The 25,502-nt window shown below is 39.6% G+C and overlaps 1 pseudogene; it reads left to right on the forward strand.

Moving 5' to 3' along the window:
* The first annotated feature begins 571 nt into the window (after positions 1-571).
* The window catches only part of LOC103305362 (60S ribosomal protein L6-like), a 37,659-nt pseudogene continuing 12,728 nt past the window's right edge, over positions 572-25,502 (forward strand).

Consider the following 25,502-nt stretch of genomic DNA (forward strand, 5'->3'; position numbering starts at 1 on the left):
GCAGACAGCAGGAGCGATACCAGCGTAATTAATTGAAGAGCTGGTCTCGGCACAGCTGAGTCAGTAGACCCACTCTTCCCCTTTCTGCTTTCCATGTTACAGAATATAATCCCATTGGCAGCAAGGGTCGAACTTGGGCAGAGGATAAAACCCAAGATCTGTTCTCTCAGGACAGTGGCAGTCTTCATGGGCAGAGTCTCACAATGGGTATTGGGGTAACAATAGTAAAAAATCACGAAGACCTTCAATGACACACTGAAGAAAAAAAAAGCAAGTCAGGTCCACTGCGGAGTCAAACACTCAAGCTACTGTCGCCTAGAATGCAGTCCCGTTTACTGCCGCCAGGAAGACCTCTAGGCTGCCGGCTCCATACACCTTCACGGGAAATCATGCTTGTCAACACTGAATAAGCCGTTAACCCTCCTTCTACACCCCCCACCCCAAAATGCAATGACTATTGAAGAAAAAGCATTTGGATGAAAAGAAAGCTTATTCTCATCTTTCACTCATAGAGGACTCTGACAACCAGAGTGTCCAACACTCTTTAAAACCATCAGCAAGAAAAAGGAGGATGAAGATGAACATGTGGAACAACCACTATTCAGAGGTCACCAATACAAAAATGGACAATGGATATGAGCAGCCAATAAAAGAAGAGAAAACCCTAATTCCTAATAAAGATGTAAAAAGATGGTCAAATTGAAGAAGGAAAAATTCGTCTTGGTGTGCAGATGATCCTGCACAACACCCAGGCCTCACTGGAAGTGCACAGCTGCAGCACTGCAACCCCACCCAGGGCTGCTCTGAAGGAACTGTTGAAGGGAAGTCCCCTCAGGAGGCCAACTGTAAGCAGGGCACCTAAGGGTTTGTTTTGCCTGGAAAGGGCAATAGCCAGAGACACAGATCTATACCAATACGTGAGCTGTAACTAACAGTTTAAATGAGTGGTCAGAGACTTGGTAAGAAAACTTTTGGAAAATCTCTCTGAATGGCCAAAGAGTGTGAAGATATTTGTATCACATGTGAAGGCAGACTTCCTCATCAGAGGATGATTTTAATAATTACGTGGAAGATTACCTGATCCAAGGACATCAGTCCACATCTGTCTCTAGTCTCTTAATCCATTGCTCAATAGGTGCATGCAGAAAGTGGCCATGGTAGCAGGTAGGAAGGTTATACACGGATCAAGCAGCATGACTCCTACTTACTAAGACCCATCTGGCGATAGCCAGTGGCTGAATAGTTTCCCAAACGCACAGACTAACACTGAGCCCCTGATACAGCGCCAGTTCTGCAAAAGAGCCAGCTACTTGGTGGTAGGTTGATTGAACTGGATTGTTTCCATCATGGAAGGAGCAGTGCTTTGTTCTTTCTGGACTAGACACTGGCGATGGATTTGCCTTTTCTGTCTGCAATGCTTCTGCCAAAACTACCATCTGTGGACTTACAAAATGCCTCAAAGACCAGCATTTACTTTTTCGCAGCACCATTCCTAACCTAGAGACTAATTTTATAGTAAAGGGCAGCAGTATGTTCATGCTCATGATATTCCCTGTCTTACCATGTCTCTAGAGTAGCTGGCGTGGTAAAACAATGGAATGACCTTTTGAAGATAGTTAAGAGCCTATAGGGTGACAGTACCTTGTAGTGCAGGAACAATGTCGTCAAGGATACAGAATATGCTCTTAATTCATGATCAGTACTTCATGCTATTTCTCCAAGAGCCAGGATTCCTGGGTTCAGGAAGAAAATGGGATTAACTTTTATCACAGTAATAACTTAGCAAAATTTCTATTACTTGTCTCCACAGATTTGGGTTCTGCTAGTATAGAAATCTTAGCTCTCAAAGGAGGAATTCTTCTACCAGGGGACACAACAATAATTACATTAAACTGGAAGTTAAAATTGGCACATGGCCACTTTAGGCTTCTGTTAATAAACTAACAGGCAAATAAGAGGGCTGTAATATTGGCTGGGGTGATATATCTGTCTTGACAACCAAGAGGAAATTGGGTTGCTACCACACAATGGGATAAGAAGGAGTATGTCTGGAATATAGGCAATCCTCCAGGGCACCTAATAATACTCCAATGACCTGTAATTAAAGTCAATGAAAAACTAAACTCAATTGAAAATCTTCTAATGGCCCAGACCATTCGGGAATGAAGATTTTGGTCACCCCATCAGGTAGGAAACCTCACCAATTGAAATGCTTGCTGAGGGCAAAGGGGATTTGGAATAAATAGTGAGTGAAGTTGTTATAGATAACAACTACAATGATATAACCAGTTGCAAGAATGAGGCCTGTAATAGTTGTAAATATTCCTTTCTAATTGTGATAATGAATAAATTTGTGAGTACATTGCCCATTTTTTCCTTCCCTCTTCTTATCCTCCAATCATTTAATATAAGGTATGTTAATAGTAAACTTTATACTGCCATATTTAAGTTAAAGGATATAAAAGGGAGTGTGGGATTCAGACAGATAAAGAATGAACATCACCCAAAGACAGAAAATGGGACATTGTATCCTTTTGTGGGAAGAGGGTTACCATGTTTTATTTATACCTGAGATTTGGTGTTTCATTGAGTTAGTTGGCTAAGTTCAATTACATTCGCCAGGATTCAATTCCCTGAATGTTTCCAGCTAGACTTGCCACAACAGAAACTTTCATGAGATCTAGAAGGCAGAAACAAAGAAATATCCAGGGTTTACTGTCTGAAGTCAATGCCCTTCAGGCCCTGTTTGGAGCCATGTTTTCACTAACCTAGCACCTCACTTTATTGGCATTAGCAGAGCTGCCAGCTCCTGCCTAATATTTTTTTTCATTTTCTCTGGGCCTGGTACAAATGTGGCTCCTAAGCAAACCAACAGCTTCTTCAGCAGGTTATCCATAGAAGCGAGGTTGAAGGCTTGGAGTGGGAGTCCATGAATGACCAATGCAGTTTTCAGCTTGTTCCTCCTGGTTTCTAATTGTTTATGCTGCCCCTCACTTCACTTTCTCTTTTCTTCCCAATAGCTTTACTTGTTTCCTCAGGCTCAGGACCAGCTATAGAAGAAATAGACAAACTAGTGCTATTCTTACCAGTTCCTGCAACTTCTTAAAGTCAACTCCCTATAACTCAACGCTTATTCTGAGTTATTCCAAGTGGTTCTATTTCTCTGATAGAACCCCGACTAATAGAAAAGATAAATTTGCCACACATGACCTGGAAAGAATTAGTTTTTATTTCTAGAATTATTAAATCACTAGAGGCCCGGTGCACAAAATTCATGCGGGGGGACCCTCAGCCCGGCCTACACCCTCTCACAATCCGGGACTGCTGGCTCCTAACCACTCGCCTGCCTGCCTGCCTGATCGCCCCCAACTGCCCTCCCCTGCAGGCCTGATTGCCCCCAACTGCCTCTGCCTCGGCCCCTGCCACCATGGCTTTGTCTGGAAGAACATTCAGAAGATATCCAGTGTAATTAGCATATTACCCTTTTATTAGTATAGATGCCTCCCTAGGTAAAAGAGAGAATTTGAGACAATAACAGGCAAAAAATTATTACATCGTTAAAAGTGGTTTAGGAATAGATATGCATTAAAAGAAGCGTTTTATCTTGGATTCTTGAGAAAGCAAAGCCTGAGACAAGGGCTAATATATTATTTGGGAAGTCCTGAGAAAGGGGTGAGAAAAAGGGATGTGCAGTAAGAAAAATGAGAAGCGTTCTAAAGTGGAGCGTGACAGTGGTGAATACTGCTTCACAAGAGTGACAAGGGAAGTCGCAAGCCATGTGGCAGATGCATTAGCTGCATGCACGGGACTTCTCTAGAGAGGCTGCCAGGAGAGGCTGCCTGGAGTCCTCTTGGGAGAGGGGTAAAGGGAAATGTACCTGCCGGGCCCCTCCCATCTCCTGCGTCTCAATGATCAAAGTTCGACACAAAGACTGCTAATCCCCTCACACTTTCAGGATTCGGTATTGGCCCCCTCAGCAGCTGCTTCAGGTGCCAGAGCCCACCCTACGTGTGGTAGTGGCCGGAGATTCAAGAAATTCCCTGTGTGCAGCTGCATCAGGAAAGCCACTCCCGGTGCCCAAGACCAGTGGGGCCTGAGCAGGGATGGTGCTGCCTCTTCAGAAGGAAAATAAGCATCTCTTTCCATCAGAAAAGGAGAATCTGAGGGGCCCAGGGAGCCTTGTATCTGATAAAATAAACAAGTCAAAGGAAGATAGTTAAGGCGGGTGCTGCTGATGAACAGCCTTGGGCAAGTCCAGCGGGAAGGTCCCCTGGCTCTGCGGGCTGAATTTAAAGGGGCAGCTAATTAAATGTCTCAGCACATCATGCTTGATGAAAAACACTAAAGCATGCGTATAAAAGTCAAGATCAAGGCAAAGATGGCCACTAGGATAACAAGTACTTAGCATTTCTCTGCAGAAACTAGCCGATGTGTGTATTAAAAAGGAAGAAATTTTCACTTTAAAATGGAAAATGATAGAGTGTCATTGTAGATAGTATAATTGCATCTTGGAAAAGGTAATAGGACTACTTGTACTATTACAAGAGATTTAAGGGAGATGGATAGATACATAATTAATAAACAGAAATCACCAGCATATTTTATAGATTGAAGGCTACAATTTGAAATGAGCATGAGCTATATAAAGAACATTTTAAAAGGCTACTACAGTCAAGAAAATAACATGCAGACAAAGAATGGGAAGATTCTTGATAGGAAGATTCTATATCACAATATTTTCAACTCTAAGTTAATTTATAAACATATCACAATTCCAATAAAAATAAAAAGATTTTTAGACAGACTTTTAATTATTTTTTTGTGTGTGGAAAAATAAAGGAGAATAAGCAGAGAAATTATGAACAAAAAATAGTGGTAAAGGGTGAATAGTCCTCCTAAATATTAAATTGTATTGTGAAGTATGTAAGTGGAAACAGTACAGTACTGACTCATGAATAGAAGACATTTTAAAAGTCCAGAAATATACTCAACTTCATATAAGAATTTAATGTACAGTAAAGGTTGAATTATAAATCAGTATGTCCAAGATTTGTAATTCAATAAGCAATATTAGGGAAAATGTTAGGGGAACTACATACATGGAAATAAATATCAGTTGGGTCACAAGTTTAAATGTAAAAAGAAAATCTAAAAAGGATATTGAAACTTAAAATAGTAGAACATGTACTATTCTTGGTACTCTCTGCATGGAGAAGACCATCTGTGATGGGAAGCTGACAGAGATCCAGAAAGCTGCCTCCTTGCCTCACATGGTGGGATGAACTCAGTGTAGTTTGTGTTCCTGAGATCCCGTGGGATAAGACTAGAGCCAGACCCAGTCCAGAGCACTCTGTCCTACTCCTCTCACTCTCTTTTTCCTGCGAGCTCTTCGTAATAACTCACCTACCTAAGAATGCACCTCAGGATCCACTTCCAGAGAACTGGACCTAAAACACTGGTGACTTTATTGTCTATTAGGAAATTAATTCAAAACAAAAGTTAAAATACAATAAAACGTACATTCTGAGCAGTAAAACTCACTTATATCAACCTGGAGATGTGAGTTTTACTGCTAAGCACATAATGCTTTATTTACTTGATTCTTTGAGATCCAACTTCAGCCCCATGAATTCCCTCATAAATTAAACTTTCGCTAATTAAAACATTAAAAAAATATTAATAGAGGTACTGGGGAAAAACTCCAAGATAACATTCTTTAGCCAATTACTGCATTACCAAATATAACTTATGCTAAGTGTATGTTGGCTAGCATACATCCAATTTCAAGAACTACTGGAGAAGATGTATACTCATTGACTAAGTAACTCCCGTTCTTGTTGTTTCTATTAAGAAAATCAGAAATTTAGAAATTAATAATTTCAAAATGATGTTTGCCATTGTGTTGCTTACTCATACACTTTCAATAAAAATTCTAAAATTGAAATTAAGCAATTACAGTTACCACAGCAACATGAAGAATAAAATACTTAGGAATAAATTTGACAGAATAAGTTCAAGACATACACTGAAAACTACAAAATATTGTGGAAAGAAATTAAGAAAGACTTAATTGGAAAGACCACTCATGTTTATTGATTGTTGCCACCTTAACAATATTAAGTTTTCCAATCTATAAATTGATCTACAGAGTCAGTGCAATTCCCAGCTAAATTATTGTAGCCATATTTTGTAGAAATTGACAAGCTTGTCTTAAAATTCATATGAAAATGCAGGGGGTCCATAATAGCCAAAACAATATTTACAAAAGAACAAAATTAGAGTACTCACACTTCCCAATTCAAAACTCACTATAAAATTGTGTCATTCTGGCATAAGAATAATCACAGATCAGTGGAATAGAACTAAGATTCCAGAAATAAAATCATGTGTTTATGGCCAAGTTATATTATACAAGAGTGCCAAGACAATTCAAAGAAGGGAAGAATAGTATTTTCAATAAATTGGCTGGGGAAACTGGATATACATGAAAAATAATGAATTAGGACCCCTACCTCTCACCATATACAAAAATTAACTCAAAATAGATCAAAGACATAAATGTATAAGCTAAAACAATAGAACTCTTAGAAGAAAACAGACATATATCTTAGTGATCTTGAATTAGTTTCTTAGATATGACATGCAAAACACATATAAAGTAGATAAATTGGATTTAATCAAAACAACAACAACAACAAAAATTGTACCTCAGAGATCACTACCAAGAATGTGAAAAGATTTACAGAATGGTAGAAAATATTGGGAACCATGTACCTAAAAAGAGTTTAGTATTCACAATCTATGGGGAATTTATATAAATCAACCATTAAAATGTAAATAACCCAATTTTAATATGGTGTATATTACTGGTCTGAATGTAAAATGGTTTTTCAGCCACTACAGAAAACATCTTGTCATTCCTAAACATGTTAAAGTTAGAGTTATCATATGACCCAGAAATTCCACTCCTAGGTATATACTCTGGAGACTTGAAAATACATGTCCATCCAAAATTTGTGCATGTTTGTTCATAGTTGCATTTTTCATAATAGCTAAAAGTGAAAACAACCCACATGTATATCAACTGGTGAATATATAAATAAAATGTGGTACAATTATATAATGGAATATTATTCGGCCATGAAAGTAAATAAAGTACGGATACATACAACAATGAAGTGGGACATTGAAAACATTATGCTAAGTGAAAGAAGCCAGTCACAAGAAGTCACATATTGTATGAGTCCATTAACAAAATATCCAGAATAAGCAATTTCATACATAGAAAGTAAATAAGTGGTTTTCAGGGGCTAAAAGCAGAATGAAATGGGTATTTTTCTGCTAATGGGTATGGAGTTCCTTTTGGGGTGATGAAATGTCCTAAAATTAGATAGTGGAATTGGTTTCACAACTCTGTGAACATACTAAAAATTGTTGAATCATATGCTTTAGAGTGGTGAATTTTGTGATTTTTTTATTATAACTCAGGGTAGTTGTTATTTTAAAAAAGGGGTGGGAGTTTATGCGAGGCTACTTCTACATAAGGAATTACCGAATATACACAATATTGCCAAGAGAAGTAAGAAACGTTATTGCATCCATAATAGAAAATTAGGTTTCTCTGAAAAAAGAACAATTAAAAAACAAAAGGAACTCTAAAACATTAAAATTTGCTAATTAAAATATGAAAAAATCAATAGAGGTATTAGAAAATAAATATTTAAAATGATCCAGAAAGTAGAACCAGAATACAAAAATAAAGAAAATGAAAGAGATTTAAAAATAAAATCAATCCAAAAACATCTAAGTAATACAAGTTCCAGAAGAAATAGGGGAAAGGGAGGTAAAGTAATAAAAAAATAATATAAGTTCCTTCTTTTTTATAGCAGCGTAGTATTCCATTGTGGAGATGTACCACAGTTTTTTAATCCAGTCATATGCTGATGGGCACTTAGGCTGTTAACATTTGCAACAACATGGATGGAACTGGAGAACATTATGCTAAGCGAAATAAGCCAGTCGGAGAAAGATAAATATCACATGATCTCACTCATATGTGGGATATAATGAACAACATAATTTGATGAACAAGAATAGATCGATCTAGAGACAAATGGTAGGGGAGGTGGTGGGGGGTTAGCGAGCAACCAAAGGACTTGTATGCATGCATATTAGCATAATCAATGGACACAGACACTGGGGCAGTGGGGGCTTGCCTGGGGTGAGAATGGCTGGGGGGGGGGGTTCAATTGGGCAAAAAGGAGACATATGTAAAACTTTAGACAATAATAAACAAACAAATAAATAAACAAACAAACAAACAAACACACTAAAGAAAAAAACATTCAAAAGTGAAAATATAGCATAAAAAATATACACAAGAAAATTTCCCAGAACTAAAAGCCATGAGTCTCTAAATCAAATGATCCCACACAGGGTCCACAAAAAAATAATAGTAATCATTTTGTTGATGGTTTTCTTTGCTCTGCAAAAGCTTTTTAGTTGCATGTAATCAAATTTGTTTATTTTTGCTTTTGTTGCCATTGCTCAGGGAGACATGTCCAAAAGAAAAATTACTAAGACCAATGTCAAAGAGTTTACTACCTAGAAGTTTTACGGTTTCAGGTCTTACATTTTAAACGTTAATCCATTTTGAGTTTATATTATCTAATAAAGAGGAAATATGCAAATTGACCATCACAAATATGGCAGCACCCATAGCCACAAGATGGCAGCGCCCAGTCCCCTCAGTCCCGCCAGAGTCCCCCAGTCCTTTTAGCCCCACCGGCGGGGTAACAGGCATGCAGTGCTACCAGACCTGCCCTTAGCCCCCCCAGCCACCCAGGGCCGGCCTGAAGAGCAAGCAAGCCTTGAATGATGGCTGTCCAGCCGCCCAGGGCCACTCAAGGCTCAGGTAACCAGGGCCGGCCAAGCCTTGCGCTGCCAGTAGTGGCAGCAGCAGAGGTGTGATGGTGTGTTGCCTTCCCCTGATCGCCGGGTCACCTCCCGCCCCTGAGGGCTCCTGGACTGTGAGAGGGGTCAGGCCGGGCTGAGGGACCTCCCCTCCAGTGCATGAATTTCCATGCACCGGGCCTCTAGTTTTTATATATAGCATACGAAAGTGCTACAGTTTCATTTTTGCATGTATCTATGCAGTTTCCCCAACACCATCTATTGAAGAGACTGTCATTTACCATTGTATACACTTACCTTCCTTGTTGAAGATTATTTCCAGGCTCTCTATTCTGTTCCATTGATCTATGTGTCTGTTTTTGTGCCAGTACCATGTTGTTTTTATTACTGGAGCTTTGTATTATAGTTTGAAATTAAAGAGAATAACACCTAGAATGTTTTGGCAATTTGAGTTCTTTTGTGGTTCCATATAAAATTTAGTATTATTTATTCTAGTTTTGTAAAAAATGTCATTGGTATTTTGATATGGATTGCATTAAATCTGTAGATTACTTTGGGTAGTATGGATATTTTAACAATATTAATTCTTTTGATCCATGAGCACAGTATGTTCTTTCATTTATTTGTGTTATCTTCAATTTCTTTAATCAGTGACTTATAGTTTTCAGAGTACAAGTATATTATGAGAGAGAGATAAGTCTTTGATACACAAGGTAAGGACCTTACCATAGGCATCTAACTAAATTTTTTTTAACTTTCCTTATTTTTATTTTTATTTTTTTAAATCTTTATTGTTCAGATTATTACAGTTGTTCATCTTTTTTTCCATAGCTCCCCTCCACCCAGTTCCAATCCCACCCCACGCCCTTACCCCTGCCCCCCACTGTCCTCATCCATAGGTATGTGATTTTTGTCCAGTCTCTTTCCGTACCCCCCACACCCCTTTCCTCTCGAGGATTGTCAGTCCACTCCCTTTCTATGCCCCTGATTCTATTATATTCACCAGTTTATTCTGTTCATCAGATTCTTTATTCACTTGATTTTTAGATTCACTTGTTGATAGATATGTATTTGTTGTTCATAATTTTTTTTAAATGAATCTTTATTGTTCAGATTACAATTGTTTCTCCTTTTTCCCCACATATCTCCCCACCACCCAGTTCCCACCCCCCTCTGCCCCTACCTCCCCCCCGCTGTCCTTATCCATAGGTGTATGATTTTTGTCCAGTCTCTTCCCATACTCTTCACACAGACACCCCTTTCCCCCTGAGAATTATCAATCCACTCCCATTCTATGCCTCTGATTCTATTAAGTTCACCAGTTTATTCTGTTCCTCAGATTTTTAATTCACTTGACTTTTAGATTCACTTGTTGATAGATATGTATTTGTTGTTCATAATTTTTATCTTTCTTCTTCTTTTTCCTCTTTTTAAAGAATACCTTTCAGCATTTCATATAATACTGGTTTGGTGGTGATGAACTCCTTTAGCTTTTTCTTATCTGTGAAGCTCTTTAACTGCCCTTCAATTCTGAATGATAACTTTGCTGGGTAGAGTAGTCTTGGTTGTAGGTTCCTGCTATTCATCACTTTGAATATTTCTTGCCACTCCCGTCTGGCCTGCATGGTTTCTGTTGAGAAATTAGCTGATAATCGTATGGGAGCTCCCTTGTAGGTAACAAACTGTTTTTCTCTTGCTGCTTGTAAGATTCTCTCTTTGTCTTTTGCTCTTGGCATTTTAATTATGATGTGTCTTGGTGTGGTCCTCTTTGGATTCCTTTTGTTTGGGGTTCTGTGCGCTTCCTGGACTTGTAAGTCTATTTCTTTCATCAGGTGGGGGAAGTTTTCGTTCATTATTTCTTCAAATAGGTTTTCAGCATCTTGCTCTCTCTCTTCTTCTGGTACCCCCATAATTCTGATGTTGGTTCGCTTGAAGTTGTCCCAGAGGCTTCTTACACTATCTTCAACTTTCTGAATTCTCTTCTCTTCATGCTTCTCTGGAGGAGTGTCCTTGGCCTCTTTGTATTCCAAATCTTTGAGTTGATTCTTGCAATCCTCTAGTCTGCTTTTGGGTCTCTGTATAATATTTTTTATCTCAGTCAGTGTATGTTTAATTTCTAGTTGGTCCTTTTTCATATCCTCAAGGGTCTCATTGAATTTATCGGCCTTTTCCATGAAATTCTTGAAAAACCTTATAACTGTGGTTTTGAACTCTATGTCCAGTTGCTTGTTCTCCTCCATTTCTTTGGTTTGTGATCTGTTTCCTTGCCTTCTCATATTCTCTGCTTCCCTGAGTTGGTAGGGTAGCTTTGTGTACTAGATGTCCTATTGGTTCAATGGGTCAGCCTCCCAGTTACCTGAGGTGGACACTCTTGGTGTACCCTTGTGTACTGTGTGTCCCCCAGCAGGAGCTACAGCAAGAACTAGTTTTCTCCTCCTTTGCTTGGGCGGTTTTGGAGCAGTCTGACTGGAGCTGCAGTTAATTTGGTTGAGTTGCCACAGAACAGGCCATTTATATGCAAAAGCCGCTGTGTGGAGCCTGGGCGGGTTTGTAGAATGTGCGGGGCGGGGTCGTGGGGCGGGGTCTCAGGGCGTCACTAGGCTGGGGCGTGGCCAACGGCGATGGCTGGTGTCAGCCGTCTCTGCCTTTCCACGTTTCCAAGTCCCTGCGCCCCGCGCTCCAGCGCAGTAAACAATGATTGCTGGGCGCACCTCTGCAAAAAAGTCACTCTCACTTTCCGACCCGATGGCCGAGAGTCCAGCCTCTCCCCGTAGGTGTCTGGGTCCCCCGAGTGTCCCCAGAAACTGGATTTCACAGTGATCGGGAGCTTGTCTCCCTGCGGGTTGAAGAAAAACCGCGCACCCAGTCGCCCGCTGCCAGCCCGATTCACGCGCCTCCGTACCTCAGCTCCCCAGCGTTTGTGGTCCTTTCTCTTCCTAGTTGTAAATCTACCACTCAGCCAGCTTTCCTGTGGTTCTGGGTGGTAGACGCTCTGTCCCTTAGTTGTACCCTCGAAATTGTTGTGTGAGGCAGCAGATTAGCTGCTTAACTATGCCGCCATCTTGGTTCCTCTGTTGTTCATAATTTTTATGTTTACTTTTTTCTTCTTCTTTCTCTTCTTAAAGAATACCTTTCAGCATTTCATATAATACTGGTTTGGCGGTGATGAACTCCTTTAGCTTTTTCTTATCTGTGAAGCTCTTTATCTGACCTTCAATTCTGAATGATAGTTTTGCTGGGTAGAGTAATATTGGTTGTAGGTTCTTGTTATTCATCACTTTGAATATTTCTTGCAACTCCCGTCTGGCCTGCATAGTTTCTGTTGAGAAATCAGCTGACATTTGTATGGATGCTCTCTTGTAGGTAATTAACTGTTTTTCTCTTGCTGCTTTCAATATTCTCTCTTTGTCTTTTGCTCTTGGCATTTTAATTATGATGTGTTTTGGTGTGGTCCTCTTTGGATTCCTTTTGTTTGGGGTTCTCTGTGCTTCCTGGACTTGTAAGTCTATTTCTTTCACCAGGTGGGGGAAGTTTTCTGTCATTATTTCTTCAAATAGGTTTTTAGTATCTTGCTCTCTCTTTTCTTCTGGCACCCCCATAATTCAGATGTTAGTATGCCTGAAGTTGTCCCAGAGGCTCCTTACACTATCTTCATATTTTTGAATTCTTTTTTCTTTTTGCTTTTCCAGTTGGGTGTTTTTTGCTTCTTTGTATTCCAAATCTTTGACTTGATTCTTGCAATCCTCTAGTCTGCTGTTGGATCTCTGTATATTATTTTTTATTTCACTCAGTGTATGCTTAATTTCTAGTTGGTCCTTTTTCAGATCCTTGAGGGTCTCACTAAATTTATTGGCCTTTTCTAGGAAATTCTTGAAAAACCTTATAACCGTGGTTTTGAACTCTATATCCAGTTGTTTGCTTTCCTCCATTTCTTTCATTTGTGACCTGTTTCTTTGTCTCCACATTTTGGCTACTTCCCTGAGTTGATAGAGTGGCTTTGTGTGCTAGGTGTCCTATAGGGCCCAGTGGCTCAGCCTCCCCAGTTACCTGAGGTGGACACTCTTGGTGCACCCCTTTGTGGGCTGTGTGCACAGTCTTGTTTTAGTTAAGCCTTGATTGTTGTTGGTATCACTGGGAGGAATTGACCTCCAAGCGAATTGGTTGTGAGGAACAGCTGTGTCTATGCTGGGAGAACTTCTGTGCTGGAGACATCTTTATGGGGCAAGACTTGCTTCAGTGGGGTTTTGGTGCTCACTGAGTCTGCCCCCTGAGTGTGTCCATTATGGATCTGAGGAGTTGAAATCTGGATGGTCCTACTCTGACCCCTGGATACACTGGCTCTTGGATCTCCAAGGAGGTGCTAATTTAGCCTCTGCCTGAGGCCACCCAGCAGGAGCTATGGAGAGATCTGCAGATTCCTCTTCTTTGTTTGGGTTTTAGAGGTGCCCAGATGAGGCCCAGCTGTGAAGCAATGCAAGCTGCTGTGGGGTCTTGGGCCTTCTTTTGGATGTTCTGGGTCTCTTTGACTCATCTGCAGTTTGTTAGGTAAGTTTAGATTTCAAAGGACCAGGCCATTCATATGCAAAAGTCTCTGTGCACAGCTTGGATGGGGTGGAGTCTCAGGGTGGAGCAAACAGCAATGGCTCCCCATCAGCCCTGTCCTAAGAGGCCCCCGGGTCTCAGTGTCCCTTGGTAGTCACTGCAAGCTCCTCTGAAAGTCGCCCTTGAGTTCCGCCCGCTGCCAGACAGTCCAGTTTCTACCCGTATGAGTCTGGGTCCCCAGAGTCTTACCCAGAACTGGACTTCAGATCAGTCAGGAGCTTGTGTCTACCTATGGATTGGAAAAGCCAGCTGCATACTCAGCTGCCAGCCCTCTCCACACATGCTCCTCCATACCTCTGGACTTTACTTCCACAGCTCCTCTGAGTCTCAGTGTGCTTTTCTCTTCCCTTCTAGTTGTAGAATTTCCACTTAGCCAGCCTTCCTGTGGTTCTGGATGATGTCCGTTTTGTCTTTTAGTTGTAGTTTTGAAGTGGTTGTGCATGGCAGCAAGTTCAGGTGTTTACCTATGCCGCCATCTTGGTTTTGGAATCTAACTAAATTTGCCACAGGAAGACATGATAGTGACTTTATAGAACTCATCATGGCTTATAATGTTGCCAGTGATAGTGCAGTGACAGAAATGTTCTTCTATCCTAACCCTTAAGCTGAGGTCTTATAAGTTTTCCACATTTTACTGTATAAAGTATTAAATGCCCCTAATGGAGGCTGCAGACTGACTAAGACCTTTGAATGATTCAATTGCAGAATTGAAAATAATGAGTAAAGAAAGATATAATGGCTTTCCAATCATTATGCAATTGTCACATGAAAACCTCATATTATGAACTTTAGCCACCCATATAATAAAGAACAGAATGAATAAGTATTACAGGATATGGAAGATGGAAACCAGTTAGTCATCAAAGCCAAAGGGCATCACCTCTGACTCCCCCACTCCTGTTCATTTCTGCCCCTTCAAAATCCCCACAGCCTCTAAGAATAACCAATTCTTATTTGTACATTTGCGTGTAGAATGCAGGTTCTGTTCGGGAGATATTTTTTTCTCTTATTTAAAAAAAATTTCCAAGAACCTTGGAGGCAAAGAATAAACTTAGGTGAATTTTATCAGTCCTTATGTTAAGGTCTTTATGACACAGGCTTTTTTAGGGTTTCTATATTATCTCTTCACCAAAGGGGATATTAGAAATAGATATTCTATTCAAAACACATTAAACATCCTAGTAATGAGTCTAGGAGAAAATTTTATCTCTGTAGGGTTACATGCTAACATATTTCCTTTCAAATATAATTTCTTAAGCTGAATTATAGATTGAAAATTCATGCACTGGAGCAGGGGGTCCCTCAGCCTGGCCTGCCCCCTCTCACAGTCCGGGAGTCCTCAGGGGTGGGAGGCGACCTGGCAATCAGGGGACGGTGACACCCCCATCACACCTCTGCTACTGTCACTGCCGGTAGTGCAAGCCCTGGCTGGCCCTGGTTACCTGAGCCTCAGGCGGCCCTGGGTGGCTGAGCAGCCGCCATCCGAGGCTTGCCTGCACCTTGGGCCAGCCCTGGGCAGCTGTGGGGCTGAGGGGACTGGGGGACTCCGGAGGCAGGCGTGCGGAGCGGCCTGACCCGCCTGGGGCCGGGCCTGGCTGTGCCACACGCCTGCCGCCCTGGCGGCGCTCAGGGGACTGGGCGCCGCCATCTTGTGGCTGTGGGTGCCGCCATCTTTGAGGGTGTGGCAGTCAATTAACATATTCCTTCCTTATTGACTGTGGGCGCTGCCGTCTTTGTGAGGGTGTGATGGTCAATTAGCATATTCCCTCTTTATTAGATAGGATATTTACGATTAACTGGTTGTTTAACTTGAACTTTCAAGTAGGTGTGGTTTATGATATTTTTGTAATTTTTAAGTTGTCAAATTTTTCTGAAATGTACTATGATTTTGTAAAGAGTACAGCATAGATTTTTCCCCTTTTACCTTCTTTCAAAGCAGACTGGTATAAGAGCCTGTATTGAAAAGCCTTCATCAATCTTCAGTTCCTTGTTGTTATTTTATTGTTTGTGTGTTTGTTTCTCTCCTTCCCCTGAGTAGTATAGCAAAGGCTGGCAGGGGGAGTAAGTGGATCTCTATAGATGTAGGAAATAAGGGGTATAGTGTCTGTAGAGAATTCAAAACAGTAATAAAACCCATTTAGAGTGGGTCTGCTTTTTATTATCACCATGCTACCGCAATTCTAAGCAGTGTTAGTGATAAAATTTGCTTCCCCAAAATTATTACGTGCATGTTCTAAACAATTATGGCTGAGATTTTATAATTTATATATAAGCTTCATATTAGAATTTTATTACTTATCCTCTAAAGAAATGCTGTATTCTCCTTAAAAGTTAATAGTTACCTCCTATGTGGATTCAGCTACATGCATTTGTTTGGAGAGTAATTTCCAAAGGTTGCAGATTTTTGTCTTGTTTCCAGTGCTGTTGGTGTCTTCATCCCCTAAGGTACCACATATTCCTGCCTTCAAAGAGTAGACTCAAAATAAACAGTGATAGTGCTATGGTCGTAAAGACAAAGAAACAAATTGAGTTACCTCAATCTGTCATTCCATGTGAACACATGGAGTTTTTAATTTTGCTTAAAATGGAAGCAGTGTGCAAAGATGTGTAACATTTTTTACAAGTACAAATTTTATAGATTTGAAAAATATATGTGACTGTGCATGAAATATATTCTTTTTATTTTATGATTATTAGTACGAATGGTTTTCTTAAGGGAGGGAAGGTATTTTTAAGTGATCTTTGGAGTCAAATAAGGAGGTATACCATGGCCTACTGTCCTCCTTGCTAAGCCTCTTTCAATCAGTTTGTCACACATACTGCTGACTTTGATTAGTAAATATTCTGAGAAGACACATATTCAGAATCTGATTACCGTTACAAAAACAAAGAATCAAATTAACATGTAACTTAAGCTGCGTAAAACTAATTTTAGAAAGCCCCCCAAAGAGAATTATAACCAAGTCATGAGTAAGCTATAAATAAACATGTGTTCATATATGTAAAACAAGTATATATAGTTTATATGCAACTGTGTTATATACACTCTTGGAAAAATATGTAAACCCCCTTCTAAGTAACTCTGAGGTGAAAGAGGAAATTAAAACGGAAAATATATAACATTCAGAACCAAGTAGCAATGAGAAGGGGCTATATACCAAATCTGGACAACAGAATTGAAAGGAAAATTCAGAAGCTTTAATGTCTTTATTAGCAAACAAAGTATTTTAATAACAAAATAATTAACCTTTAAATCAAGGAGCTAGTGGGAATATTAACTCTATAAAAAAAAGAGAAAAATAAAAACTAACAAAATAGGATAAGATAGTTATAATAAATATAACAAAAACAATAAGAATTAATTATTTTAACTACCTCCTATAAATTAATAAGGAAATTACAAAAGATATAATTATTTAATGGACTAATTAAATGAAAAGGCAAGAAACAAATAGGCTTAAATCAAGGAATTACACATTAAAATAAGGGGAAAAAACAACTTTCCCATTTGATGGGCAAAATTTATTTCTGATAACATCAAGTGATAGGAAAGCGATTAAAAATGAGATTTCTGATACATGATTGATGGAATTTGAATAATGCAGTTTTTTTGGAAGAAAAATTTGTCAGTACTTAATATTTCAGTGACCATATCCTTTGACCTGACAATTCAACCTATAGAAATTTGTTTTATAGAAAGACTTGTTTACATTTTTACAAAGATATTCATACAGGAATATTAACTGCATCATGTTCTATAATAATAAAAATAGGAAACAACCTAAAAGTCAGTCAACATCATATTTCCACCTTATGGAATGGTATGTTGTTATTAAATAGAATGATGCATATCTGTATTGACTGAAACAAAAAGCTCATTTTCCCTAATTCCTAAGAACATTATTAAGTGAAAAAAGCTAACTCATGGAAAAATACATAGTATACTCTTATTTTTGGAAATAATTTTTTAAAACTAATAAATATTCATGTCTATCTTTATAAGTAAATGCATGGATCGAAATCTGGAAGAACACACAACAAACTGTTTCCTGTAGGGATGGAATTAGAATTGGGGTAGAGAGATAATAGAGGACTTTCATTTTTCATTCTATATATTTTTATATTAACTGGAATTCTTACAATGATCATTGATGAATAATTTGTAATTGTATAATGTATATTACATATCCTCTAATATACATATAAAGATAGCAAAAGAGTGGTCAATGGAACCAGCCTGCCGGAGTTCAAGTCCTGCCACTGTGTGTTCTTGGAAAGATAATTAACCTCTTTGTCTCAGTTTCTTCATCTGTGAAAAAGGGCTAGTTAATGGAGCAGTATCCAAGTGAACATGTGTAAAATCCTTAGGCCAGTGTGTAGCATATAGAAAGCATATAGAAAAATAGGGTTAGCAATTCTTAATAAAGTCAAAGGAGGAGCACTTTCCCAGAAATAATGTTTGATATGCCCAAACTGGGAATGGATGAGAAATGAAGAGAAACACTGAAATGTTATTTTGACAGTTGCAAGGACTGAATGAAAAGAGTAGTTGTGTTGCATCCTCATGATAATAAGGAGCAAAAAATGTAGTGATTTAAGAAAAATACTAATACCTTAAACATATAAGAAAAAAAAGGAGTGATGACAATGTAGATTAATTTGTGGGTGCAGGCTTAAAGTAAACATTATTAGAATAAAAGTGTTCAGTTTGTAGTAGTGGAGAAAAGGAATCACTGAACAAAAGACTGAAGGGGTGTTGGGAGCGGAGGGTGATTGATAGAAAATGATCCCAGAGGGGACAGAAGGAGATGGAATCAGTAGCACAGGAAGAGATGGTAAGGAATTGCTATTTTCAGGAAGGCTTTAAAGCATGGATCCAAAAAAGTAAAAGTAACACAATTATAAATCCTGAGTTTGAAATCTACTTTGTACTGAGAACACTTACATAGTTTATATAGAGGAGAGGAGCAGTTTCCATGGTGGCTGAGTATGGCTATCATGCTGAAAGACAAATTAGGGCATTAGAAGGACAGGAAGAAATTGCAGAGCCTCAGAACTAAAGATGAGAATTTAAAAGAATTGTGGAAATATGAGAGAAAGTTAAATCTAGGTGTGGAATCTTAAGAAAGACTGAATTAAATCAATCAGTTAAAAGAAACTCTCCAGTTTTAGTGAGATTTTGAAACTCTTCTCTAGCACAGGAAATAATGGAATTGGTGAAATGAGCTATCTACATAAATCTCTAAGGGATGTAGACATTACATTTTTGGTGTGATCTTTTCTTTTAGCATTTTTGAATACCATGTATTTAATTTGTATTACAGTGCCTTTAATCAGGACACACTGCGTTTGCTACTATGCTTCTAAATTAAGTAAAGACAGTTAACATATTTAGTGACACCTAAATTTCAGTGTGTGTTTGTTTATATAATTAGAAAAGAGACATGGAAAAGAACCTCAAGCATACTTTCAACCACTTTAGTTACAGCTAACTCCACTCATGTCTGCCATGTTCTAAATCCCTAGGCAAAAGATGTGTGAGGGGAAGTGAGACTAGGATGAAGGGTGAGCATGGGGCACAAATGGAGTGAAGATACATGACATTTATTCCTCCACATCTTCTGACATGACTTTCTGGTGCTTACAATTATTCTAGTGGGAGTCCTCTTTCCTTTGGCAGATGTTTTGGAAGAAGATAGATAAAAAGAGTCGACAGACAATGTATGCCTTTGTGACAAGGAAATGTACTTTCGTGCGTATGTACAAGGATCCTTGAAACTTATAAGACTGTGTCTCACTTTAAGTAAACTCATTTACTTTGCTGTAAGATTTACTTTACAGAAGACTGTTTCTTTTCAGGAATGTTTTCTCTTGAGTGTTGTTGTTTTGGTTTGGTTTGGTTTGGTTTGCTTGCTTGTTTGTTTGTTTGCTTTTAAAATTAGCAAGCAACCCCAGGTCACTAAACATAAGACTTGACTTATACACAATGCTTTAGAAATGTATCAACTTTTGCCCAAATCCCAAAAGCAGAAACATAGCTATGCCAAACATGGCTCAGTAATAACATTTCTACAGTTCTTAGGGTGCAATCTAGGCAAGAATGATGGTAGTACAAGCCTAATAACCTTTTTGTTGGGTAGAAAGGTTTTCCTAAACTATTTGTAAAATGAAATTGTAAGAATTAATGAGGAGGAAGTTTCTGCTCAACAAGTGGATTGGCTAAGTGAGAAGTATTTTTTTATTTTTTTTGCTTTGCCATGTATTAAAAAAAAATCAAGAAATTGTTTTATAATATACACTTGAATATCTTCTATTTTTTTCTGGTCTTCGATCTCTGTAACACTTAGAGTGGAAACTTTGCCAGGCTTTATCTCTTTTTGATATCTAATTAAACCTGATTTAGTGGAAAATTTATCAGCATGCCTTTTCCCTCATGTTTCATCTTTGGATATGGACAGATACCCATTTTTACCATGTACTATGTATGTTGAAAGATCAAATACATCAGCATAATTTAAATAAATCTGCGCCCTATAAATTCCCACTGGATACAAGACCACAAATGGAAACAAGAACAAGGGCAAGGACATTAAAATGCAACTGATTTAAAACACAAAGGAAATACATTTCTATGGAGTGCCTAATAAATCTAGAGCAGTCATTTCCACAGGATTTTAGTGAGCCAAATACCTCAGCAACTTTCAAAAGAGAATTACATATTCATAGCATAGGAAAAAAAATATTTGTGGCTATAAGGCTACATGGACTACCAATTTACATACTTTGTTTTTTAGTCATAAGAGACTCCAGCCAACTTTCTAGATTAGTAAAAATTCCTTGATAATTAGATAATGTGCTAAAATGAAAATATCTTTAGAGTCTTTGTTTATTTAATTCTTTTATTTGACTGCTGCATTTCTTTTAAACAGCACTGGTGGTACAGATATACCAAATTTTTTTTAAATTGATTACACCAGTAGATCATTAGTATAATCAAATCAACCTTCTGAACAGAAGATTGTAACACAAATATCTATATCATAAAAGGCCTGTGGTTGTGACTCCGTGACGGCAGGCGGGGCAGGGTGAGAGCTATGAACGGTGATAGGCGGGGCAGCCAGCTGAGGCCAGCGGAAGCAAGCTACTCACGCACAATTTCGTGTGCGCTGGGCCTCTAGTATTTATATAAGAATATTATTATGTTACTGTAACACAAATATATTTGCATAACAATATTAGTAGAAGGAAAAGAGGAGAAAATGATAAAGAGGGAAGAGGGAGTGAATGAGAGCTGGAGGGGAGAAAGACGGAAAAAGACAAGGACTAGCGGTGATAGCATGGCTGGAGCCAAAGACTGGTTCTGAACAAAAACAGAAATAAGAAATCAAGCTTTGCTAACAAAATAGCAAAAGCCTTTATTTTCCCTCCTTATTACTATTATTAATGTTTTTAATGAATAGTCTTCCATTTAATGTGAAACCCAATGTTTTCCTTTTTATCTCTGTTCCCATGCCAGCAATCCTATATAATAAAGAGCTAATATGCTAATTAGACTGGACGGTGGAATGACCTTCCAGAATGACCTTCCAGAATGACCTTCCAGAATGACCAGTGGGCAGGGCCACAGGGCTATGAGGCAGCCCTGGCCACGAGGGCTAAGCCCCTTGCATGAATTTCATGCATTGGGCCTCTAGTTACCAAAGAAGAGAGGTTCATGTAAACTTCCCTTTATTCAGATATGTTTCTTACAATCTTTGTGAGGTTTAAGAAAGCCAGTTGTCCCTTCTATGAGCTCAGTCTTCTATATGTCTTTAGTGAACTCAGCACAATTCCAAGCCTATGATCCTTCCATTCATTTAACCATAGTTAATAATCTGTTATCTTCCAGGCATTATAATAGACTCTGGAGAAATGTCAACAAAACAGACAAAAATCCCTGCTCTCGTGGAGCTTACACTGTACATGGGGAGGGAAAACATGGAAGAGAAGGTACATAATAAAGTAAAAAAAATATATAGAGAGATAGTAATACATGGTATGGAGTAAAACAAAGCAGGAAATATGAGTAGAGAGTGTGTGTTTGTGGAGGTTGAGAAAAGGGTGAAGTTTTAGAGTGGTAAGGAAAAGCCTTACCAAAAAGCATCAGTTGAACATCATACAATGTAAAAGAATAAGTCCCTGGTATAAGTGCTCAATGAAAATTCCCAGAGTCAGATAATGATTCTGGATGCAATTTTGATAAAGATGGGGAGTTTTGGGGGTTAGTGACAGAGTTGTGTCATGATCTGACTTGCAGTTTAACGGATCATTCTTGTTTTGTATTGAGAGTAAAAGAATCTGGAGGTCTGTGTAGGTAAACTTAGGGTGGAAGATGTAGAATTGAAAGTCTTTAGCACAGATGCAGAAGTCAAAACCATGTGGGTTGATGGGGACTTCCAAAGAAAGCATATGAGAAGAACAATAAAATAGGGCCAATGATGAAAGCCTGCTGGAGGCTAATATTGAAAACCAGAACAGTGAGCCGAGTTGTTTTCCCAGGGTCGTGTCACAACTCCGAAGAATTAGCTCCTGGGACCAGAAGATTTAAGCAAAAAGTGTGGAAAATTTATTACAAGCAGATTCAGACTCCCCATTGGGGAGGGGGCCCAAAGAATGGGCTGCCCGTTAAAGCCTCGTAGCCCAGGGGTATATATTTGCTGCAAGCCTGCTTCTATATCCATCTGTGTGGTTACCTGATTGATTCCCACAATTGTTCTTGCCCAGCAACGGACCTGAACTCTCCTGTTTCTGTGTGTCTTTCTCTGTTCCTGTGCTGAACTTGTTCCGTTTCTATGTGTTCGTACACCTGGTAACTACAGGCCCTCCCTTGCTTTCCCATGCCTCCCGCTTTGAGTCCAGAAACATTTTATTATTTCTGCTTGGTTGTTTTCTGTGATTAGGCTGCTCAAACTGCCATGTCTGCCCCTGCCTATGTTTCACCTGCCTTTTTTTCCACTGCACCCCTGCCCTGTCTGCCTGCGTTTCAAGTTAACCCTCTCAGTATGTAAGTATATATACTTCACATATATGTATGAACTTAAGGAATCCAAGAAAGAACTGGTCAGAAAAGTATTGTTAGAGGCACCTCTCGCTGACACCAGAGAGGTGTTGCCGGACAGGACAGCCCCCTGAGCCAGCGGGAGGGACTGTCCCCAACCTCGATCCTTGTCTTCTCATATAAATGAATTTATATGAGAAACCTTGACTGCATTGTGAAAAGCCATTGAATTAAAGTAATTAAATCATTCATCTTTATTGAAAAAAAGTAAAAGCAAAGCAAGCAAACCTACACATCTGGCTTATGAAGCACAGACAGGCTCTCATCTAATCTGAAGAGCAAGCTGGGTGGGGGTCCGAGGCCTTGTATAACCTCCTGTCTATTGGCTGCAAAATTCCTCTGCTGGCTATTTTGGTACAGATTCAACCTCAAGGTCCCTTTTTTTTTTTTTTTTTTTTTTTTTACTTTCCCCTTTCCCCTCTCTTTCTGCATTCTCTCATTAGGAAGGTTGTTTTTTTTTAACCATTTGCTCTGTGTCCTTGGCTGAGGAAGATAATGGTTTGTTAGTTACAAACCGGCTGCAAATTGCCCACACTGTTTGGCCTTGTTTTAACTTTCCTGTCTCAGTTTCCCTATTTCTCCTGACCTGGAATCCTGTAACAGTTTTAGCTGGCTCTAACAATCACATCCATATTTCCTCCTTCCTTTCACCCCTTACCCTGTCTGCCTAATTCTGTTTCTAACTCTTCTCAGTATGAAAAGAAACAAACAAACAGAAAAAGCATGCACAGTAAAGACTGTTGAGCTTCACTAAGAGTCCAGATGAACTTGGGCATCATGAATTTGGACTGACCTAAATCTGGGCTGACATATGGTTGTTTGATACACTTAGGAGTACTCTATGCCAGCAATAGCATAGAAGCTTAATTAAAAATTTGATTCAGAGTTGTGGTCTTACTGAGCAGGTACTATAAACAATACTAGGAACATCAAATAACAGATATTGATAAGGGACAGTGAATAAGATATTCAGCCATGTGGTTCCCAGACAGGGAAAAGTAAATCAAAAATAGGATAAATAATGAGGAAAGATAGGATTCAAGAAATGTGATCTGTATGAGTTTGAAGAGCAGATTTAGTAGGAATGAAGTTGAGAGTGAGAATAGGAAAGGGTTGTTAGAAGTTGCTTAAGGTTTTGCATGTGGAATATAATATAGCAAAATATAATGATATTAAATTTAATTAAAAGCTGATGTCTGTTTAATGTATCTTAGGTTATAGACAGTTTCATTTTATGATATAAACTAGAGGCCCAGTGCATGAAAATTCATGCACTGGAGGGGGGTCCCTCAGCCTGACCTGCCCCCTCTCACAGTCCAGGAGTCCTCAGGGGTGGGAGGCTACCCAACGATCAGGGGAAGGTGATGCCCCATCACAACTCTGCTTCTGCCACTGCTGGCAGCGCAAGCCTTGGCCGGCCCTGGTTACCTGAGCCTCGGGTGGACCTGGGCAGCTGGGCAGCCACCATACGAGGCTTGCCCACGCCTTGGGCTGGCCCTAGGTGGCTGGGGGGCTGAGGGGACTGGAGACTCTGGAGGCAGGTGCGTGGAGCAGCCGAGACTGCCTGCCACCCCGGCAGGGCTGAGGGGACTGGGCGCTGCCATCTTGTGGCTGTGGGCACCACCATCTTTGAGATGGCATGAGGGTCAATTAGCATATTCCCTCTTTATTAGATAGGATTTAATCATTCCCATTACCATTTTTGTTGTCATAAAATCCCAAGTTAAATAATTATCTTCCATTTTTTGCATATATCTGTCCAATTTTCCCAACACCATTTATTGAGTAGACTGTCTTTACCTCATTGCATGTTCTTGCCTTCTTTGTCAAATATTAATTGACTATAAAGGCATGGGTTTATTTCTGAGCTCTCTGATTTTTTATTAAATTTACTAGAGGCCCAGTGCATGAAATTCATGCACAGGGAGGGGGGTGTCCCTCAGCCCAGCCTGCACCCTCTCCAATCTGGGACCCCTAGAGGGATGTTCGACTGCCTGTGTACAGGGATCGGGCCATGGGGGTGTGGCCCGCCTAGGTGAGGGGCTGATGGCTGTTTGCAGGCTGGCCACGCCCCCTTCAAGGTGGGTATCTCCACTGGGATGCCTGGCAAGCCAGGGTGAGGGGCTGATGGCTGTTTGCAGGCTGGCCACAGCCCCTTCAGAGTGGGGAGTCCCACTGGGATACCTGGCCAGCCTGGGTGAGGGGCTGATGGCTATTTGCAGGCTGGCAACACAGCCCAGTGACCCAAGCTCCCAGCCCCTCCTTTTTTTCTTTCTTTTTTTTTTTTTCAGTGCCTCCTTGAGCAGAGGCCAGGGCTGGCTAGAAGCAGGTATCTGGGATTTATTTATCTTCTATAATTGAAACTTTGTAGCCTTGAGTGAAGGCCAGGGCCAGCCAGGGCGGGTGGGAAGCCTCCTGCATGCTCCAGCTCCATGGCCGTCGCCATCTTTGTTGGGTTAATTTGCATACTCACTCCTGATTGGCTGGTGGGTGTAGCGGAGTGATGGTCAATTTGCATGTTTCTCTTTTATTAGTGTAGATTGGGGTGACATTGGCTAATAAGATCTGTTTCTTTTCATATACATATCTGTTTTTATGCCAGTATCATGATGCTTTGATATGGCCTTGTAGCATAATTTGATATCAGGGAGCCTGATTCCTCCAACTTTGTTCTTCTTTCTCAAGATTGCTATGACTATTCAGGGTTTTTTGGTTCCACATCTATTTTTGGAATATTTGTTCTAGTTCTGTGAAATATGCCATTGGTATTTTTATAGGAATTGCATTGAATCTACAGATTACTTTGGATGGTATGGACATTTTAATGATGTTAATTCTCCCTGTGAACACGATATATACTTCCACTTATTTGTATCTTATTCATTTTCTA

Source organism: Eptesicus fuscus, chromosome 4 (genome assembly GCF_027574615.1).
Source record: "Eptesicus fuscus isolate TK198812 chromosome 4, DD_ASM_mEF_20220401, whole genome shotgun sequence".
Taxonomy (NCBI): domain Eukaryota; kingdom Metazoa; phylum Chordata; class Mammalia; order Chiroptera; family Vespertilionidae; genus Eptesicus; species Eptesicus fuscus.